The sequence below is a fragment of the Ornithodoros turicata genome, chromosome 1 (assembly GCF_037126465.1).
Source record: "Ornithodoros turicata isolate Travis chromosome 1, ASM3712646v1, whole genome shotgun sequence".
NCBI lineage: Eukaryota > Metazoa > Arthropoda > Arachnida > Ixodida > Argasidae > Ornithodoros > Ornithodoros turicata.
The window spans coordinates 184897481-184921704 of NC_088201.1; positions in this window are offsets into that span (position 1 = coordinate 184897481).

Here is a 24224-nt window from a genome sequence, read left to right on the forward strand (position 1 = left end):
TTTGTTTTTATGATGAACAATATGATGTCATTTGCACCGTTTCCAAGGCACTTTGTACAATGGTTTTGTATGCCAGCAGTGTACTCTCTGCGAAAGGTAGTTTTCGTGTCCACTTCAAGAACACAATTTTTTTAAGAGGCTTAGAGAATGCGTAATTACTGTGTGATTTCCACTAAATATCAGAAGAGAGGTGCACACCTAAATACCTCAAACCCTGAACTCAATTAATTGTAGGATCAAAATTACATGGGAATGTTGATGATGATGATAATTGGGGGGTTTGGGCGCAAAAGCACATGGGAATGTATTGAGGTTTGTCTTGTTCACAAAAGATATCATTGCACACTCTGCAAAGTTCATCGGTAGTTTTCATGGCCTACATCAACCATAATCAATGCAAGCCACTCATTGAGTCAGTCCGCGGTATGCAAAGTGAAAAGCGTTATTACCCATTGTGAACATTGCCATGCAACAGTGCTTGCGGCTATGCATTTCTCACTGGTTTCTTTCGTCACTTTGTTATGATATGACTAATGCTTTGCCAATTCAACACGAACGTACTTTGTAACAACTACTTGGAACTTTGGAAAAACTTTGCAAAGCATATGTACTCCTATGCACTTCCTTTAATCGCTTCAGGAGTATTTCTCTCGTAACATATCTCAGCAGATGCAGCATATGTCATGTAGGTAACGCAATTTTGGCACAGTATTTTCTTGATATGTCTAACAAGCAGAGATATCAAGTCTTTGTGCCAAAATGGTGTACCACGTGTCCGTGTAAGACGAGTCGCTTAGATGGAACAGGTATAGCATCTTGATGTTGAATGCAAGAAGTTAATGTTTGACTACATATATGTCATGGGTTAAATAAAGAAGTACATCATACACAACAGAAGAATGCCAACACTTCAGTGCTTTACCTTTACCTGTTATTCCAATGTTTACTCTCCCTTCTATTGGAATTATGTATTTCAGAATCATTTTTGTATTACTGAAATTTAATTTGGCAATCCTTTCACATGTCTTGTTATAGACAGGTTAGCAATGTAAGCAATGTTTACCTGCAACTTTATGCAAAAATACTCCAAAAGCCGGAAGACGACATAATCAGACAAAAAAGTAGAGAACTCCGACTTAACATAACAAAATAACAAGGTTTACTCAGACGTTTCGTCCGTCATGCGACCTACATCATCAGCGCCAAACCGAATGAGAGATTGCACAACCGGTCCTTATTTAAGGAGATGGGAGTATTTGTTCGGGAAGGGGCCACGGTTTTTGTTACAAACCGAGGGGTCACCGCGTATGTGCCAAGACTCTAGAAGCTTCCTGTGTCCCCATCTCTGTCTCCCCACTTGTTATGTTAAGTTGGAGTTCTCTACTTTTTTGTCTGCATTTTTACGTCTGAGGCTGTTTTTGTGACAAGAGGGCAAGGGTGCCGCCAACATCGCACAGGTTCACAAAAATGCAGAACCAGAGACACACACACACACACAAAAATATAGCATAACACAGTCCCAACCATTTTGTCGTGTCCTTTTTGGTGTGTCGTCTGTTCTACATTTGTTTTTGTTTTTTTCGTCTGTAGTTTCTGGATTGTAGGCCCAAAAGCAGTTGCTGTAGGGGATGCTGAGAACATGTGAAGCATACGTTTTCTCATTCTCACATTATGCTGTAAGCAGTGCGAAATACAACTCAAAAGGAATTTAATGAGAGACAACTTGTCACCAAGATTAGTGTGGGAACATTGCAATGGAAAAATAATTCTAAACCATAATGGATTCCTATCCTATTTAATGGTACAGTATCAGATGAAAGTTATTCAAATAATATTAAAGAAGTAACCGTGCAAGTTATCAGTCACACAGTGAATCTGGCTGCAGTACACTATAATGTGTCACTCGGAACAATATCAGTGTTTCCAAAACTGACACACTTCGCGAAAAGAAAAAGCAGGTGAAGTGAACGCAATATGCGACAAAACCAAGGAAACTATCTCGCTACAGCTGCAATATATTGAAGTTGTTTTTAAAAACTAGTTCAGTTCAGCGCACAAACACTCGGGAACCGAACTAACGTACTTTCCGTCAGGTCCCTCGCATTATTTCTCGCTATGTCATGACGGATCCCTTAACCTACAGCATACGTGACTTGCGCACAGTAGTATAACATTTATATTATTGTACATGTGTCAGGGCGCACACAGGCACAGAAGAGGAAAGATATCAGCTGTCGCACACACGGCCATCCCCAAAACTATGCCCATCTTCGCTGATGCACCCACGAATCCGCAGGAAGACCGCCAAGGCTTTCCCACTCGGATTAAGTACCTGTACCTTGAACGGTAAACAGTTTGGTGTATCCTTCAGAAAACGAGAACAGCTGATTGCCGATTTCATGGGCGCGGCCATGCGAGCCGACGAGGACAGTTCAACAGAGGAGCAATTTCAGGTGAACGCGAATGTGGCGCGCTAGTGGTGGGCGCAACAATTTGCACTTCAAACGACGTAAAGTGACCAAAAACTAAGCAGCGAGGACGCTTTCTTGCTCATTTGTCATTATTTGGGCCTGTAATCCACATCAGAGTTAAGAAAGGCTGCTAAATGCCGATGGTCGGCACAAGAAGAACGTGTTTGCAATGGTTTTTGTCCCGTTGCGGTTCAAGCGAATATACCTTTTTTGCTGCTCCCTTCCTCTCTTTTCTTTCTTTTTTTTTCTTTATCGTTTTTTACTGTTGTCGGTTCGTTCCGGAGCCCTAGCTTGGAAAGCTGCTCCTGCTTAGTTTCGGTATCAATCGGAATGTGGGGGAAGGGCGAACAGTCCACCGCTCCTCGACTTTTCACGGTGGCTCTGCCCCCCCTCCCCCCCGAATTTTCGCTCTGAGGACGTCTTTGTATATGCCGCAATTCTCAATCTCTAACTCCATGTCCCGCAGTGCTCTCCTTCAGGTTAGGGTAGGTTAGGTTATCTTAGGGCTCCCTGCCCTTGCCGTGATGGACTTCCGAGTTAGTGCTAGCGCGAGGTATGTCCGTTATGGAAAACCTGAAACGGTGCACTACAAACAAATGTCACCTCTGTGGATAATAATTTGAAGCATACAGATGAAGGATTCATCTCATATCTAAAACGATTGCCAGCAATTATGCTCTTTCTGTTTCTCGAAAGAAAGAAAAACAGCTTCATACAAAACTACATCTTAGTGAATTACGGAAATTAGAATGCCAAAATACCTTGCAGACAAGGTTTTCCTCCACTTGGATACTCAACGCTAAACTGCGAAACTAATGTACACGTAGTTTTTCATTAAAAAAAATCTTCATTAAAAATGGCTACGACCACGAAGCATGCCTTTGTGGCACGTTTCCGTTTATTTTTTATTTGTGTGTGTGTGTGTGTTTCAGCTTGGACAAATTTTTATAAAAAGTCACGAGAGCACGTCGTTTTCACAGTTCAGTTCTACGGGCGCGTATCTTTTCCAAGAAAGACCATGATGACTAATAAGGATGACCAATCAATTAAATTCATTAATTAACTCTAATAAGGACGTCTTGAACAAAAGCCAGATACCGATATGGGAGACTGTCCGAGTTAAAATCCACACCACGTTTAAAATTTTTGAAACACGTACGTGTATTAAAATACCCATCCCTGAATTTTGACATGCAAATCGGTCAAAACCGAAACAGTCGCAACCACGTTTGGGGGGGGGGGGGTCGTCACGGTACGGGATCTGTATATACTTCTGTATGTCAACTGCGCTCGCAACTATATTGTCTTCGCTCGGAAACCGTATGTTTCTGGAACGTAGAGAGAGGAAAAAGGAATCACAAAACACGAATATACGTGAAGTACTCTTCTCCTCAGGGAAGCGAGAGATTTATTGACTCTACGTTGCACTAGTGCCAGCGCGCAGAGCGGTTGAGCTGGAATTGGAATTAGAATGGGAAATTAATCAAAAAGAATAATAAATAATACTAAAAAGAAAAAGGAGCGTTATCTGAGCTGATCGAGGTTGGTTCACTCTGGAAATTGTTGCACCGACGACTAGCGCCAAGTACGTTCGAACTCGCCTAAAATTGACCTCTGTTGAACTGTCCTTCTCGGCTCGCATGGCCGCGCCCATGAAATCAGCAACCAGCTGTTCTCGTTTCGTGGAGTGTGCACCAAACTGTTTGTAGTTCAAGCTACAGGTACTTAATACGAGTGGGAGAGCTTCTTCCTGTGGATTCCTGGGTGCATCAACAAAGATGGGCATAGCCTTCGGGATGTCTGTGTGTCTGTGACAGCCGGTGTCTTTCTCCGTCCGTTACGTCGCAAGACAACTGAGATCACCGTCTATGCGCGCTCAGGAAGCTTGAAATCTGCCCTGATACATATACAGTAATATATACCTTCAATATACCCTGATACATATACGGTCAATAAATTGGGACTTGCTCCACCACAATCTTTCCCGGAGTTCACAAAAGACACTGTTTGTGGATTTATGCCTTACATTTAATCTATCGCAGGTCGTTCCACATCCAACCCGAATAACTCATGCCACACAGTCAAGCCATGACTTGGATTTAACCTCCCATCCTGAGCACATCACTTCTTTGCATGTCACTGATGGTCTCATTCACCACAAGGCCATTTTCTTCGATATCCCTTCAAGTCGTCCATATGTTCGTAAATTCAACGCTAAAACCATATACGACTACGGTCGAGCTAACTTCCAAGCCATCAACGAGGGTCTTGAAGCTCTGTATGAAAATTCCTTTCATGGCACCTCGCCTCACTCCATTGAGGATAACTGGTCCCTCTTTCGTGACAACATAAACTACCTTACCGAGTACCATGTTCCAAAGATAAGAGTGCAATCTTATGATCACTATCCTTGGTTCGCGAAAAGTCTGAAAAATCTTGCTAACCAAGCAAAAGCAGCAAGGCAAAGAGTCTTGGCGACGACGTATCATGTGCTAAATTTCGCTACTGTGAACGGGAATACACGCGCTCGATCAAGGAAATGAAACATAAGTCAATTACCATAAACCTCCCCTCTCTCTTGACAAATAAACCAAAACAATTTTGGAAATTTTATCTCCGCCAAAATCCCACCTTATCAGTCTAACTGTGACCAACGGCGATACTATCGCCGACAACGACTGCACCAACGCATTCGCTTCCTTCTTTTCATCCGTTGTCAACACCGATAACGGGTACACCCAAACTCCATTATCAGTAATCGCCTCCTCACCTATGGTCCCCATTCATATCAGCACTCATGGCATTTGTAAAATCATTGAGTCACTTAAGCTGTCGACAAGTGCTGGTCCGGACTCTATTAACCCGAAGTTTTTATCCAATACGAGATCTATTCCAGCAAGACTCTATGTTGCATATTTACTCAGTCACTCCAAGATTCTGCTTTACCGCAGGACTGGAAGCCGGCGAAGATTCTCCCTATTCACAAATGAGGCAGCTGCCACATCGTCAATAACTACCGCTCCATTTCACTCACTTCTATAGTATGTAAAATTCTGGAACACATAATCTTCTCCAACGTAGTTAAGTACCTTGAAGAAAAATGCTTCTTCTATCCCTTCCAGCACGGATTTCGAAAGCTTTTTTGGTGTGAAACTCAAGTAGCCAGTTTTGTTCACGACATCTTTCTCCACGCGGACAATAATCATCAGACTGACGCCGCTTTCTTAGACTTTCGCAAGGCCTTCGATATGGTGCCGCACTCTAAGCTTCTATACAGTGAGGAGTACTGCAACGCACTTGATTGAAAGCATTGCTGCGAGTTAGCTTTCTCGACTGAATGTGCGCTAAACTGAACTTTTTTGTAAAACAACTTCAGTATAATGCAGTCGTAGCGAGATAGTTTCCTTGGTTTTGTGGCATATTGCGCTCACTTCATCTGCTTTCACTTGGGCCCCGTTTTGGCTATCGCGGCCTCAATGGAGGTCCTGACATATGGTTTGGGAAACACTGAGGCATACTGTATTTTGTTACATGTGACATATTGTAGTGTACTGAAGCCAGCTTCACTGTTGTATTGTTTCTTCGCATGGTCACTTCGTATTTCCTCATTATTCGCATGGTTACTTCTTCAACGTTACTTGAATGAGGAATGCGGAGAATGAGGAAATACGAAGTAACCTTGTGAAGAAACAATATAACAGTGAAGCTGGCTTCAGTACACTACAATATGTCACAGTATCCGTTGCATGTTCTGGATGTTCTCCCTGGATGTGACCCTTGCTGTTGGGCTGAAATCCAGCAAGCACACAGAAAGATTAACAAATGCAGAACAGGACACAGAAACACGGACACAATGACATGATTGAGATCATGATATGCTGTCAATCTTTATCTGTGTATCTGGTTCTACATCTTATGAATATGTGCCACATTGCCAGCACCCTTTCCGCCTAATGACGAAGAGAGCCTCTGAGTAATAAAAATGCAGGTTGTCAAATGCACGTAAACAGTGCTTGCATTTTTTGGGGTCTTCGCTCATCTAATGTTTATGCCGGAAAATACTCTAGTTCACACGGCATACTGAATATGAGTGTGCTCCACAGCAACAAACTACATTGTAAATTAGCATTGCAGTATGTTTATCGGCACACATGAAATTACCCATCATAAGTGCATCATGCAAGCTCATTGATTCTGATGCTAACTGCTCATGAAATAACATGGAGTGGGGTGAAAGAGACTGGAATCACATGTTGCGTCACCTGCAGTGCTGTACTCACTCAGCAGTGACATCACAGGCAGTGATTTTTCACTGAAGCCTGCAACTCAACGATGTAATTCACATCTCGATTGCAGAAAAAGTAAGCACATGTTTGATATTACTTGGCATACAGTTGAAACTTGTTAATGTGATGACGGTCATTCTCGTGGATTTTGGCAATCAAACCATTTTAGGATAAAAAACACCTGTCAAACCATTGAGTCAGGCATTTTAAATTGCATTTTTTGCTTAATATTTTCAATGCTGACATACATCAGCTTGTGTAACTGTCAAGCTGGGCTATTCCAGTCAAAACCAGCCAGAGATGTATCTTGACTCTCTTAAATATAACTGAAAAAAAAAAAAAAACTGTGTGCAGTTTTTACACGACGCGTATATCGAATGTACATCATCATTTTGTTTTCTTGATCAATGGGGGCGCATTAAACTGTGCCGAAATATGAACTTGTCCCTTACAAGCTTCCTTCAAACATCTACATATTGATACGTGACGAAGTGTGGGTGCCGCGCGGCTAAGCGCGCGGAGATTCATTCTCTCGGCTGCCCGGCTTCCGGCTGCTCATTAAAGCTTGCTGTTCCTCTATCCTACCTATCCTACAACTTGCGTCAATATACATCATCTGTGCGGTTTCCTTGCCTGGTGTCAGAGCGGAAGCACGGGTCTGCCATCCCAAAGGGCATATAGAACGAGTATAGATCTGGTGACGTAGTGAGAACTCAAGAACGGAGCACACTTTGCGTAAAGTTTATGATAAATTTCCAGCAAATTAGCATTCTTGAAGGAGCCCTAGATTAGTTATGCTTGTAACTGATTGCTTGTGATTAGCTTCGCATAAAAATATGAAGCTGATCTATATTCATTGTTTAACCAAGTGTTTGAGAATATCAAACACTTACAAAAAATTACTTTTGTTTCAGATAGTATAATCATCGATAGGTCGTCTAAAACATATCTTCTATTATTTGTATAACTAGTCCTCTCCTGTAACATACTGAAAATGTACAGGTTTATTTTTCTTTAAAAAAAACAAAAAAAAATGTCACCACAACGTGCTGCAGCTTGTTCGTCAGTTGGGGCCATCTAGGAAGCAAAAAAAGAAAATGCCTTTGTGGCTGTCTTCTGCGAAAACAGACACCCCGCTTTTCCATTTTGAGAACCTACAGGTGTATTTGTTCTTACGCAAGAAAAATGTTTCGTCAGCTCATTCATATCCCATCTCTATGACGCTATAGCACACTATGAACAAATTTTGCATTGAATTGAATTGAATTGAATTTATTCAAGAGATGGGAATGTAACTTACACTGGCTATGTACAAGGGATGGCCTAAAAGCAGCAAGACTGCTGCTTGACGAGGGCACACCCCCAAGAGGATACTCGGCACAACGGCAGTAAAGTACATACAAGCAATACACACGTGACGACAATACACAATATGATTCGTGCAATGTAACTTTGAGCAAAAAATATTAATTGAAAAAAAAAAACAAGAATATACAACATAAACAACAAGTGAGTCAAAGTACAAATGGAAACCATAGACTCTAAACAGGTGAAGTCAGGTGACAAACACAGATCGCAGATCTTTCAATGAGAAGCTCTGTATGTCTAGCCCATGCACTGTATATTTGTTAAGAAGCGACGAGATATGATACGATACAGTTTGGTCACCATAGGTTGTACGCGATCGAGGCACTTGCCAAAGCTGAGCCTGTCGAGTTTTTTGGGTAAGATTTTGTTTTAGTTTGAACAGTGATAAGATTAACTGGTTATCATGTCTAACTGCAGTGAGGTAGGCTTTGAAAAGATGATAGTCATAGTAATGGTCTATTTTAATGATATGGAGGCTACGGAAGGTGTCAGCAGTATGCGAAAGAGCTGGTACACAAGCAATATACCGTATTGCACGTTTTTGCTGTAGGAGAAGAGTAGTTAGGTTTTGTTGTGTTGTCGTGCCCCATACGAGATGACAATAGTTGAAGTGAGACATGATTAGGGAATTAAATATCAATAACTTAACAGACTTAGGTAATAAGTATCTGTGCCTACTCAAGATTCCTATCGCTTTGCTTATCTTTCCCTTTAGATAGCTTACATGGGCATCCCAGGAGAGGTGTTCTGAGAAAAACACTCCCAGTGTCTTTACAGTTTTGACTATTTCAATAGCTTCATCTCCCAGGGAAATGTTAAGCGAGTGGTGTTCTGGCTTATTTCTCGGCCTGTAAAGTATCGCCTTTGTTTTAGCCGCATTTATGATGAAACGATTTTTTGCGCACCAAGTGCCGATATCTGCCAGGGCTCTGTTCGCCTTCCTAATAAGGTCGTCAATTACATTCCCCGAGGAAAATAAGGTAGTGTCATCGGCGTAGATGAAAAATTGCCCGAGTTCAGTGACTGTGGTAATGTCATTTACATACGTGTTAAATAAAAGCGGCCCTAAGCTACTACCCTGGGGTACACCCGCGATTAGCTGTAACATGTCAGAATGACAGTTATTATTGTACACATATTGGTATCTGTTTTCCAGGTAGGACCTCAGAAGAGACAGTGCCACCCCACGTATGCCGCAATGTTCGAGTTTTTCTAACAGTATGCCATGGTCTAGAAGGTCAAAGGCCTTTGTAAAATCAATGTAGATACCTAATGTATAGAACTTATTTTCAAGATTTTGAATGATTAATTCTTTTTGATATAAAAGTGCAGCCTCGGTTGAGTATTTCTTACGAAAACCGAACTGTGAATCTGAAATGACATTATGTATGGAGAAGAACTTCAACTGTGCATTCAACTGTTCTGCCCAGTTCTACAGATTAGTTGCAGTCGCTGCTGCAAAACAGCTTTGTCAACATTTATGATTGTTTTCACATACCTGAAGTCACCTGGAAAGTGAACAAATCTCATCATTTCAAGGGCATACCCTCTCCTATAGCATGTTCAGAATCTGCTGGCATGTGTTTTCTGTAGAGCATCAGCTGACCATATTGGCTCAGATCATGTCAGAATGCGACGCAACAGCTTTTGGAAACAATTTATTATGATCTCGTGTGCCCTTCAACCGCAACAGAAAAAAAAAAAAACCCACAGTCTTTCTTTCAGTGGAAATAGGTGTTTTTGCTGCATTAACAGAAGGTGGCTGAAAATAATTGTACCTCCTTGTGGCCTGGGTGGAGCATGCCTCACTGTGCTTTATGTCCAGTAATTTCTTCTCCAACCGTATCTCTTTGGCAGTGAACCACAACGTATGCAGTCTTCAAGCTTTCTTTCACCAGGAAGAACAGCTTACAGCTCCGCAGGCATCAGAATATCTGCACGCAATAGGGGGCTGGAATCTAGCGCTATAGGTGCCAACGTTTTAAATGGTACTGCGAACACAGTCATAGTACCCTTTATCACGGCACAAAACGTTATGCAACGCATAATGCATATATGCAAAAACGCATTATGTCAAAGTAATGCTTGTGGAGGCAAAGCCATGCTTGCCAAAGTCAAAGAGGCAAAGTGATGCTTATGGAGGGTTTTATTATGCCCTGCTGCACAGTGTATTATGGCTTATGTTTTTAGCGGGAACAAACTGATAAAAAATAGAATCTGAGGAAAGAAATATGCCACCTTCAGTGGCAATCGGCCAAGCAAACTAAGTCAATAATGGTGGTTGTTATTCACTCTGCTATGTTATTGTGTTCATGTTAATTCACATGTTTGGTGCTGTGGTACCAGCTAGCTTCCTTGTAGTGTAACGTATGTGTGACCGCATGGAGGACAAAGAGGAGGAATTAGCTAGTCTGGCGTAGGAGCTCTCACACTGGCGTAGCTGATCAAAAAGAAAATGTGGGCCATACATTCCATAAAACACAAATACCAGTATATTTTCAGCAACCACTGGTTAACCTCTAGTAGGTGCGGTGCATATAGCGTGTTCAATGACTGATTTTTTCTATTCTTAGATAAGTCATATTTTTGCAGTTATAAGAGATGACAACATGTTCTACATCCGAAGTGGATGTACTAATTAGGTCTCGTTTAATTATTGGAAATAGAAGGTCGGTGCAAATGCAACGTCGGTTTCCCTATGTGCCGCTATAGTTTTCAAAAGTATGCTCGTGACCATTTAGTGCGAGAACATGGCCCCCGAAATAATGGTTGTGTGAGAGTAAGTCTCGGAGCGTTCTTTTTGCCTTTTCACATGGAAGAAACAACGCTGCAGAACTGGAAGCAACACATTTAATGTGATGTTCTGCAGGATGCAAGTTTTACAGTGATTTCATATTTCAGCACAATATTTATAAGCTGTAAAAATAGGTGCATGGGTGCCATACAATGAAGTAGCTCGTACCGTAAATTTTAGACGACTTCTTGGCGTGGGTGCTTGGCATAAAGAGTGACCTGCTAATAAACGTACTTGGGGATTTCGAAATGTGAAGATCATAGGAGAGAAAGGAAGGCAAACAAATACAACAGAGGGTGCCATTCATTTCTCACACTTCTGATTTCAGTTACTTATTGTGCTTGGTTTTCTTCAGTTCCGACAACTGACAACCAGAATTTGCACTGTATATCCACGCGAATAAAAAAGATGCAAACATTTATGTCAGAAAATTTCATGGTTTTTAAGACCTTGAAAATAACATTCTTAGATTCCAGGGTATTCAAAGACCAGTGAAAACAAAGTACTTGAAGTATTATGTCTAGATACATCTCTTGCAGCTTTTGCATGCCAAATCTTTGTCTAGGAAGGTGCGTGAATCAATGTGGATGAACCAATGTGGATGTGTCCTGAAATTAGAATCTTATTTCTTACACTTTGACATTACCGTATGCTGGTTACAAAAAATTAGGGCACCTCTGCTGACTCAAGTTATTCATCCGAGAGAAAATAGTTTTTTCTTGCAAACAAACAAACAATTTCTTCACATTCATATGCAGCTTATTTGCGGAAATGCATTTCGAGAGTCTGCCCAGCACCTGTTCCCTGCATTTATCAGAACGTAGGCTCACAAGGAAAACCACAGGCAGGTTCCGATTTCACGACTCTCGACTCTCGACGACTCTCGTTCTGAGGCTGGAGCACACACAAACACATACGGACGGACAAACACAACACTTCCACACGGTATCGGAATCAGGCTTTTTCGTCGATCGTCACTACGATGTCTCAACTTTACGATTTCACAACCAAGGCAGCCCTGAAGGAGAATGGCGATGTTCGCGAAAATGTTCATAATATAGCAGGTGTCCACCATAGCTGGAACCAACACCGGGAACTCATTTGGTGACACGACACGAATTCAGAGTTCGACATTCTCAAATCTGATAGGCGAGCAGAAGAACAAAACATAAACTGCAGCGTCAAGAGAATCCTCATAGCCGGCGGAGAATACAGTAAATGATTCGTCCAGACTCGGTACTCTCGTTCCCAGCCCACTGGAAAAAGCCTCACCCTGCGGGGAACTATTTTGAGACGCGGGAGCCAAAAGCCTTCGCTGCTCTGAGGCTGTCGTGCTTGTCGACCAATCAGAGACGATTTATTTTGAAAGTTTGAATCTGAAGCGTTTGTATCGCCAAAGTTGATTTTTACGGCTTTATCTTTACACCGTGGATTTTTTCGTGATTTATTTCGAGGAGTTTATTATCGAAGTTTATTTTGCGAAGTGTAAACCAGAGTGATCCCTTCGCTAGGAGAGTATTTATGGGGTAAGAACAAAATACAGTGGTGACACATTTGAACGCGGCCAAAGATATTTTTTTTTTCGCCCCACTTTCCATGCTCCATTAACCTGCAAGAAATATCATTTCAGAACACACCATGGCAGCATACCCATGTAGAATAGTGAGGAGACATATCGCATACCGTCCGTAAAAAACATGCAGTCGCTAACAGTTTCGTCTGGTGTTCTATCTCCCCATCGTTGTATACATATGCAATATATTACTTCACAGTTATATTAATTATACACCTGAAACGACAACAATCCTGAAGAGCGATTTGGCTTCAGATCCAGGGCCGTGTCTTCACTCTGACATTTCAAACGAGACTGACTGGTCTGCTGGCGGTTGGAAGAAACGCTTCCACTTACGGACAGTTGCAATGTCAGACGGGTTCCTAGAACGACCGCATCAAATCGGAACAACAGTAAAAAGCTTATACGCTATAATATATAATACTATAAGCTATAATACGCTGCAGACCTAGTGGAACAAGGATTTAACGCTCGAAATTATGCGAACTACATGCGGCGACGAGAAACCGAGAAACGTCCGGTCACAGCCAAAGCAAACCAAACAAAACCGCGCATGCGCGAAAGGCAACGCTGGCTGGTGGGATGGTGAACACGCAAGGACGCGTGCGCGAGCCCGCGTTGGCACACAGCCATCGCCGCGGTACAATCAGTCCTCCTGAGGTAACCGAGGGTGCGGCTGTAGAGTATGTACCACTACGCCAACCTACAACGTTGCAAGCTCATTTGCCTAGACTGTGCGCGCTCTCTGATTAGTCGACAATGTTTTTGAAACGGCCGTTTCAACATTTTCAGCATAGTTTCGAAATAGCTCGCATCGGCCGGCACGGCGTCCGTCGTCTTGCGTCCCGTGTTTCGGTGATGTCAATCGGCAGAACGGTTTGTGATTCTACGCGTGTTGTGCTCTTCCTGGGCACGACTATTATCCCACGTACAGTCTACCAACTCTGGAACTAGAATGCTTCGTGAGTTGGAGCGGTTGGAGAGTGAAGAACAAGCTCGGGCCGTGACGGATTTCGAGGGCTGTGTTCGTTTTGCTTCAAGTTCGAACTTAGTTACAGTGCGTGAACAACGCAATGGACTTTGTATTCACAGTGCACCCATGTATCAGGTCTTTGAGTGAGTGCTTTGTGTCAAATAAATATTTCTTTTAGCCAAAAGAAGCTTCAGTTATTTTGAATATCGGGTAACGGCGGTAGGCGTGAAATCCCGTAGAAGTCGATGGTAGCCAGAACCGGCCAAAAGCTCAGCCAAAGTTAAGCCTCCTGATTGGCCGACTGGCATTGCATAATTTCTACAACGTTAAACTCTCATTGGGCGTGTGCCCAGTGTTGTGTGAATTATTTCAAACTATGGGCTCTATGGGGAGCTGTTCGAGCCTGGTACAATGGCGCGGCGGACGAAATATGACGAGGGTAGCATCGTTCTGTCTCCTGAGCTTGTGGCGGTTCCAGGATGTTTTGGGAAATGTTGCGTTTTCATCAGAACCACTGAATGTTGCGTTTGAAGTTTCAACTGCAACGCGTCTGTTCGCTTGCGCAGTTAGGTCCCCGTTACATATGCGCTACACAGCCGCTACACGATTTAGAGTAGTATACCATATGCACATCAACACGTGAATATAAACCACAACATGTGTATGCATGACATACACACGGACACAACGTGACGCGGACCTTCATGCAAGCAGCACTCACTTGTTCTTCCACCTCAGGCGCTGGCCGTTCAGCACCAAGGAAAATTGGCCAGGTCTAAGCTATTAATTACTAGCTATGATTGATTAGGATGATGAATTTGTGTCAACAGACCGGCAGCGCAATGTAAGAGCGAGACTCCGATAGATCACAAAAAAGTGCACTCCCTGCGTTGCAGACCCTTTCTTTATCGTTTTTGTCTTCTTATCTTTTGTTTTTTATGATTAAAGAACGCTACGTTAACTGCTACATTGTTCAGACTACATTGTTGGGGCATCAGAACATATCTGAGGAACCTGATGCTAGCACAAAGAGCATGAATAAATCTTGATGCGACACGAGAAAGTTCTGCCGTTTCTTGATGTCACATCAGGGAATCATGATGTGACCAGAGAGAGTTCTGATGCTTCTTGATGTCACATAGAGAATCATGAAGAAACATCAGATTTTTTTTCGTTCATTTTCAATGGGGGAGGCTCGACGACTATGTCATGGATTATTGGTTTTAGCAAGGGGTACTAAGATTTTCAGATGCTCATATCGGTTGGTATCCGTGGTACAGATGTCGTTGTCTACATGATTTCCTGCATAAGAAGACCAGCTTTTCCCACTGTTTTCTCACTAACGATACGAGGTCAAGGATAAACTATGAATGAAGTTCACTGGTGCTGAAGTACGTCCGCACCGCATTTTTGAGGGTCTTCATCAGACTCTGTCGTTAAGACGTATCGTTGCCGACTTCTGCATGAGGCTGGAATAGCAGGTGCCCACCTGAGGGCGTGCACAGTTAGAAAAGTCACACGGGGTGAGGGGTGGGTGTGGGGGGTTCGGCAAATGTTAGCGGGGGTGATACTTGGGGTTAGCTGTGGTGTCGGGGGTGTAGAGTGTTCTGTATAATTCACTGACAGTGATGATTATTGACTATATATAAAGAAAAATCTATACATAGAAAATCTATAAAATCTATAACATATGAACGGTTCATGAGGCACTACACGTGTTGTTCTATGCACGATGCGTACATATAACCGCTTTCATATTTTTGTTTTTTTGCATTATCTGTCTATCAACCAACTAGTGAAGAGACTCCGCGCGAATATACATATGCTTCGCGCTATTTGTACGTCTTTCACTAGCAGTTCTCGCATCGGCTCGGTAAAGTGGCTGCATCAGGTGTCAATGGCTTGACTACAAGCGTTTCCCAACGATTAAAAGCAGTCAACATGCAAACATTGCATTTCATTGCATTTCAAAAACAATTGATTGCTACCATAGGTAAGCGCACGAAGACATGTGGCTGGAGTTTTTCAACGTGAATCCGCAACGTCCGCGACGATCGCATGCCGCCGAAGGTCGCCCGCTGACTTCAAGCGAGGAACATGCGGTAAACACACTAGTCCTTCTAGCTCACCGTAGCTGCAGTTGCAAACTGGCCAGTTACTTATGGGTCTGCAAGCAGTGTCGAGAGTTCACCAATAGGCCACCTGCCGCGACACGTCATATCAAGTTATCACGTGATTGTGAAAGAGGGGACCGTTGACAAAACAAGCCCACGTTGCTGTTGCCGACGTGTAACTTCGTGGTTTTCGCCGTTCGTGAGGTGAGGTCAGAGTAGTATCTGCCTCGCAAAATGAAGTTTTCCTTCGTACCTCCTTCGCGCAGCCGCATCCATCATCGGAAACAACCCTCAAAACAATGCATGTGATCGGCGACTGCCAACGTACTTGCCAAACATACGGCTCGATTTGCCAGCGGCGGGTCGCGACATCTGGGGTTGTGATGTACACTGTTTGCAAACTGCAGGTCGTCTATTGCGTTCGTCGTTGTTCGTCTTAGCTGAAGACGACTTCACAATCCGACGCAATGTCGTCCTCCTTGAGCAGTGGATCAATGTCTTCATTCACTTTGCGCAATGGCGATCGTTCGATCCACTCACGGAAGAGGTCCCTTCAAGGTCGTCTTGCTTCCGCTAATCTCTTGTCTAAGTTCGTTCACCTCATTGGCCAGCTTTGTTACGTGGGCACCCCTTGCTTTTATTGTCGCCTTCAGGCGAACCATAACGTCTTCGGAAGACGTTCGATACCGTGCGACGAAGTCACCCCAGGTAGATGCACGAATTTCTGTCATGCAACTTCCACTATGTGAGGGAAAGAACTGGCCTGCGCCGTTCTATATGGTCCGAGACTATTTATTCAGAGGACCGACAATGACTTGCCCCGAACTACGCAAAACGTTATAGAAAAAAAAAGTCTCGCGACTCCCGACCCTGTTACAAAGCACAAACTGCCCCTACTCTTAACCAAATCGAAACATAACAGTTCTTACGGATTGTGCTATTGATTGAACGCATTTTGTGAGATTCCACCTGAACTGCTGTACGGTACCTTTAACATTTCAATTTCTGCCTTTCAACGTTTGCTTTACTTCTCCTTCTCTCAAGATGTCATTGAAATGGCACGCGGTGGTCGCATCGCAACGTCAGCTTTAATGTCCTGCAAACACGATGTGATAGCGCAGAATATCAACTCTTCGGTTATCAAGGTAAGGAGGATGTATGTTATTTGTCTTCTTTTTTGAGTTCTATCGTGCAGTAACCTCCGTATTCTTACCACAACTTGACCTTCATAGTGCCCTCTGCGCCGTATTTACCGCCTCAGACAGGTAGACGCCGATATGTTGAACAGTGGCTCTCCTTAGTCAAGTACAAAACAAGAAATACCACTTAGCACCACCCACAAGGTATTCACGCGACAAAAACAACAAATACAAGAAATAATGACGCATCTCAAAGCAATTTTACTGGATGACGAGCTTTGGTGCACACCGTGTACACCACCAGGTTGTCCTACCAGTGTTACATCTCCATCAGTTGCAGTGTATATAACGGGTCGTAGATTATGTGTTAAAGAAGCGTAGTGCACTGAGAGTCAACTCTTGCACATGTTCAGTACTTTATATATTATTGCATTGTAAGTCTCCATTAATCAACAGCAAGGAGCGAACTGCCACCTACAGGGCTAGTCCAGCAAACGTTACACATTTCAACCACATCATAAAAATAGAAGGGGTTTAACCAACCCTGAACTTTGAAGACTGATAGCCATTTGTGTTCAATGAACCGTTTCTTGAACAATAATGACACGTCTTGAGCAGTTTGTTGGAAAAAGCTTCCCACTGCTGGAACATATACTTCCTCTTGCTTGCCTCTCCCTGTTTGTGTCGTCTCTTTCATAGTGTGATGTTTGTACCCAGCGTAGTTCGTGTTACCAGAGAGTGAAAGCCGCTTTCTAATTGGTGCGGTGAGCAAACGTCAATTACTGGTTATTAGTAGGGATGCCTGGACTGACTACGACGGGCAATTCATGGGCACTTAAAACTGAGTATGTTCAGCGACGGCCGTTTTTGTTTTCACAAAATGTCATAGGAATTTCATGAACGTTGTTGCGTGTATTTTCTGTGTGTAATTGTCATCGAGTCTTCTCTTTTTATACGTTCCGTGTTAACGCTGCGAAGCAACTGTGGCTATGGGCGGTGCATAGATGTAAACAGATGGCGAGAGGATAGCACGAATGAGCAGGGAACACCGGGATTAGTTTGCATCCTGGGCCGACTACACGGGGAACTGTGCCGACAAGGAGCCTTCTCAGTGTTGCTAGATGACCGAGTCTGTAGCGTGCACCTTACACTGAAATTTCATTGACATTATAGCGCTAAAAGGTGATCGATGTTCTGATCTGTGTGTCCGAAGTCCCCATGCTACAAGGAAGAACTAACTGCCTCTCAAGGCATATGACTGTCCCTTTAATGTCTTGTCCCTTGTCTTGTGACTTTGTCTTGTGACCTTGTCTTGTGACCCTTTAATGACTTGTCCCTTTAATGAGTGACACCAGTATCACATCTATCAATGTGGTTCAACCGAGGTGTCACTTGCTGAGTGCTTCAGGTTTTCTATGTGATAAGATAAGCGTGGCCTAAATGCATTTTGTTCTCGCTGCACAAGTCCTAAAGCATTCCCTTTCTTTAGAAAGCACACATTTGTTTTAGCCTCAATCGTTTTGTTTAAACAAGTGTTCCTTGTGTCTGTTCAAAGGAAATGGAGGCGGCCTGCGCAGGAATCCGGATATGTTATGCAGTTTCTGAACCCTTCGTAAAGGTGAGTGTGCTGGAGTACGACTCTCGCAGACGGAAGTTGTTTTAATGTTGAAAGTTCCGTTTAGGACCCTTTCCGGGAAGAAACACCTCCCATAAGCGTACTACAATTTTCCTGCTGTTCCCAAGGCAACTGCATCCTTCTTAATCCCCCCAGACAGGTTACTGATATCTAGGTGGTCGCGGAAAATAGGGTAACCAGTGATGGCCAGTAGTTAACTACATGTAGTTAAACTACTAGTTAAACTACCTGATTGTAGTTAAAAAGTAGTTATCAACTACTTGCAGAAATGTAGTGGCAACTACTAGTTAAACTACTATTTTAAGTAGTTAACTACAGTAGTTAGGTTATTGAAGGCGCCAACTACTTCCGATTTTGCCGCAACCTTTACGGCACGATTGTGCTTCCGACTTTTACCTTGAGCTACTCGTTTGATGAGAACGGAGGTGCAGAGCAATTGTGTCGTGCATGTGTACTAAATCTTCACTTTTAATGCTTTAAAACGGGTTGCTTTAAAACAATGTTTAAAACAGGTTGTTGAACGTACACCATAGCTGATCTATTCTGTTTCCCACCACTGTACTACCACACATGCTTTATCTGTTGTTTTTTGTAACGTCCGCAGTTTGATTCCAAAGCGTAAGGATTTGTGCAGTTTGTTGCAATCCTGTGAATGTGATCCTGTTGCACTTACTGAAACTTGGTTATCGCCAGATATAAGAGACAGTGAGCTGTTACCAGAGTGTCCTGGCTTTACCTTCTATCGCTGTGATGCATTCATCCCAGAATTACACAAATCACTACATCATATATTTCACAAATTCCCGAATTCAAAGGTTATTCTTCTTTGTGATTTCAACTACCTCTCAATTAATTGGAGATCCACCGCAGCCTCTCGCAGTGAAGAACGTTCTTTTCTTTCATTGATTTGTGTCATGTGTTTGACCTTCATCAAATCGTTCATGAACCCACCCGTGTAACTCCCACCTCATCAAACATCCTAGACCTAATCCTCACTAACGACCCAGATATAGTAGGTTCTGTATTTTCTCCATGCGCCTTGAGTGACGGCAAAGTACTACACTTTACAATATCTGTCGCCAGCGTGCCCCGTCATTCCTCGTGCAAACGCATAAGAATATACGATAAGGGTAACTACGACCAAATAAATTCTGAATTATCCAATTACTTGGCTAACTTTCTCGCTAATTTTGAAGTACGGACAGTCGAGGAAAACTGGTATTTATACAAATCAAAGATTAATGCACTTATTGAAGCCTATCTACCCTCCATACTCGTCAAGACACATTGTCATGCCTCATGGTACAATCATGAAATCAAACTGCTCGCCCGTAAAAAGAAACGTCTGTACAGGTTTGCTAAAAGCGCTCTAAGTCTGCATCATCTCTGCTAAAATATCAAGAGTGCACCCGGAAATACAAATCATCGGTGACGTATTCGAAACGCATGTTCTATAGCGAGGGCCTCGTTAACCTCTTGGAGCACAACCCCAAAGCATTCTACAAAGTGAAAAACCCAAAATCTCCATCGGTAAACATCCAACTGAAGATCGTGATGGTAATTTTGTTAGAGATAACCAATGTTCTCTTATCTTCAATAACGTGTTTGCAAGCGTGTTCACCAACGACGACACAACTCCCCCTGCCGCGCTTCCCAAATCCATATTCAATAGCATGTCACCGATAGCGATATCTCCTGCTGTCATTGAAAAGATTATCTATTCCATCAAGGTTTCCTCCTCTGCTGGTTTCGATGGAATAAACAGCAAAATTGTTAAAAACACACAGGCTCACTCGAGCAGATTTCTTGCTGCAATATTCCAACAATCACTTAATAGTTCATAGATGGGTAGAAATCCAGCGAACCGGTAGAGATGTAGGAAGGGAGTTGCCTCAGGACAGAAGCCGCCGATATTTCGAACAGAGACTGTTCTTCTTCTGGGCACCGTCCTCATCATTGGCATGGTTTAAAGGGACAATTCGCATGAACCTTTATACACGTCACACCTAACCCTTTAAATACCATGCCAATGATGAGGACGGTGCCCAGAAAAAGAACAGTCTCTGTTCGAAATATCGGCGGCTTCTGTCCTGAGGCAACTCCCTTCCTACTTAATAGTTCAGTTCTGCCAGAGGACTGGCGTCGGGGAATGATAATACCAGTGCATAAAAGTGGTGTCACTCATTCACCGCTGAACTATAGACCAATCTCCATTACCAGCGTCCCCTACAAAATCATGGAACACATTATATATTCGCAGGTAATCAACTTCCTAGAGTCAAATGCTTACTTTTCCCCCTGCCAGCATGGCTTCCGTAAAACTTTCTCGTGTGAAACACAACAAGCTGGTTTTATCCACCATCTCCACTCAAGTATGGACAGTTCTACTCAAACAGATGCCGTGTTCCTGGACTTTGCTAAAGCCTTTGATTCTGTACCGCACGCTAGATTAATGGTAAAACTCTCACAACTAGGCCTTGATGCACATGTTCTCTCCTGGATTCATATGTTCTTAACTGACCTCCTCCAGTCCACTTTCGTGAACAACCATTCCTCGTCCTTTTGCCACGTATCATCTGGTGTCCCCCAGGGTATGGCCTTTGGGGTATGTGAATAAATAAATAAATATTGCTTGTCTAGTGAAGCCTCATTTGCTGTGAAATAATTCTGCAATTTAGTTTATCGCGTAGGCACAGAAAGAATTTCGCCGCAAGCTTTGTATTTGGCGATCGTAGCAATAGCTTGAGCCAAAGTTTATCATTGCTTGTGATTCATATTTAGGTGTCCAAGAACACTGCAAGGGGTTGGTGTTGATGGACAACGTTAAGTAGTTATAGATGTAGTTAAACTACATTGCAGTAGTTAAAGAAGTAGTTTTAACTACTCCCCTGAAAAGTAGTTGAACTACTAGTTAAACTACTCAATTGCAAAGTAGTTAGTAGTTATAGTTAAACTACTGTAGAAGTAGTTAGTGGCCATCACTGGCTAACTACATTGTAACTCTACCGCTTATTCAGAGTGACAAAACTGCAAAAATGTCGCCGCTGAATTAGCGTGTTTCTACGTAGCTTTCAACCGCGTCCTCGGTGCTCGCCTTCAGGCAGTCCCCAGACGTTGGTATTTGCCCTCGCGCTCTTTCACGCCCCCTTACATTCTATGTACCCCTTTCCCCCACTTCACCTTCCACCACGGCCCGCTGCCCCACTCGGCTGTCGAAAATGTGCACAATATACAGACGAAATTCACTTGATTTTCAGTGTCATACTGTCTGTGGAAGAAATTCCAATAAATAAGCCATGTACGAAACGGATTTAGACCTACCTATTAGAAACCGTTGTAACGGGAACACGGGTGGATGGGCAGGAAAAAGAAACACATGCGCACACGATAAGCACTTTTTCCTGTTCAATTGCCGTTATCACAGCATGCACGTTTGGTGGCGACAGTCTTTCACGGAACTCCGTTGACACATTAGAGTTCAGCAGAGTGCGCTGCACTTTGACGCTTCACTGTTGATTAGTAGCTGCTTCATCAACACGAAGGACCAAGCAGACACAACGGACTACCGGGAACAGCTTCTGACGAAATATTCAGATCAAAATTCGGGCCAAGCAGTTTATCTTTCAAACCTACGTGCAGTGATCCTCTCGCGTGATCTAAGGGACCTGCACTGTTTAATGAAAACATCCTTTAGGTATCGTGGAAATATGTTAACGGTAAGGCATTACTCCATTATGTAAAAACCTGAGTCTGGGCACACAGAGGGACACACAGAGCAGTACCTCTGTGTGCCAAGACTCATGCTTTAACGTAATGGAGTTCCTCCACTTGCCTGCCTCCGTATACGCCATCTTGTAAGACATTAGCTCGATTCCAGCGTCGGTCTCTCCAACGCTGCAGCAGAGAACAAGATTTCAATATAAGTGTGGTACGAAAAAAAGAAAGAAAGCACCATTCAGCAAGGTGCACTTGTGCTCTCGACTTATCTCCGTTTGCCATTTGGTACAGCAGCAATCACGGGAACCCGCGAGTTTCGAACGAAATGTGAGAAACTGCTTCTGCCCACACAAAAGACCAAGCAAACGAGTCTTTTGAAATGTTTATTTTCAAAGTACAGTTTCACAGCAAGCAATGAAACAATGTGATATCCGCATGCGTACAGTTCGATGAAAAGATTGCTAAGAAGCAAGCGAGCTGGTGAACTTGATGCATAATGGAAAACCTGAGACTAGGGAACACGGAGGGACGGACACAACACGAAGTCGCAAAATGGAGACTTCGTGTTGTGAAGATGTTGTGAAGATGTCCCAAAATTGAGACTTCGTGTCGTGTCTGTTCTAGTGTGTTCCCCAGTCTCGGGATTTTACATTATGCATCAAGCTCAAGTAACGAGCAGAACTACCTGTATCGGCAAGTTCGCTGAACGAACGATGAAGCGAACGTTTATGAGTTTTTCTATACGGACACGTGAACAAGTGACATCAGCAAGCTCGCCACGCTCCTCTGTCAACAATCACCTGTTATCTGCATTTCGTTTTCAAATATTCTTCTGACGCCACATGCCATCCAACCTGCAATGATTTTTCAGTGTAACAAAACAGATGCTGCCCACGACTAACCTTGAACACCAAACGGGCTGGTACCCAACGTAGTCTGAATCGTTTCCCTTGATACCCATGAAAAAGAATAGGAATAACGAGTGACGGTGTGGCGAGTAAGGAGTAAAAAAGGTCCAGCTACATACCGATGCCTTTCCTCATAAGTACGTAACAGTTCGGAAATCAACGGAGGCCCTGCGGTCCCTGCGACAAAGATTATGAATGCCGACCGAATAATAAATAAAGAGAAGCATAAGGTTCAGTTACGCCCCGGTGCCTTTACACATAAGGCCGTTGTGGTGTGGAACTGCGAAACGCGAAAAATGACGCCACGCAAACCGCGCTGGCTCAACAACATGACTGAACACGGGCGCAAGCATGCGGCTACCGGAACACCGCCAACATAATCCTTCCGTTGACGAGAAGTTCATGAAGTACATACTTTTTCTTTCTTTTTCGTGGCCGAGAGCAGAATGTTCATAGGGGTTTCACAGTGCAGTTAGGCGGTTCAAGCAATCGGAGACTTAATAAACTCACATGTACCGCTTAAAAAAACTTTTCATGCTGCAGCGTTAAACTCACGAATCAGACGGTTCTCGAAGGCACACCGTCGGTGAAGCTCCTAATTTTTCTGAATCGCTTATTTGATCGGGTGCGTAGTGGGTAGAGATTTTAGAGTGTAGGGGGTTAGCGTCCACTTTTTCAAAGTACACGATGATGGCTCTAAAAGGTCAGTCGCATCTTCGCGCGTGACGCGATACTTACTTGACATACAGGCTTCCGCCGCCCCAGCCTAGAGAACTTGTGCGAGAGACCGACGAAAAAATCGCAGTCATCAAGCACCGTGTACCAAAATAGACACGACCACACAAAATTTCGTCTCCATGCATTAGATGTGCGCATTACAGAATAAACAACGCGATCTGCCAATGGCTATTTATAGTATCCGCCTAGGGGCGTACAGCCGGCATGAGTTTCTTTCGGTTTCCCCATCCCTATCGCCCCTAGGCATAAGCTGAACACAACCACTGGTAGAGCGCCATGATTAGAGCAGTATAGCATATAGGAAATGCATCAAGACGAATATTTTAATGCGTTAGCATTAGGAGCGTCAAACTGGAAAAAGCGCTATGTAAGTACGTGTATGGGTCCGTGTGTGAGGTAGTAAAACCTCAGCGAGGCAAAGGTATAAGTGGACATGTAGAGAGGATATAAGAGGGAGAGTCTAAATGGATATAAATCATTTGAAATAGATGTAGTCGAAGGCAAGTA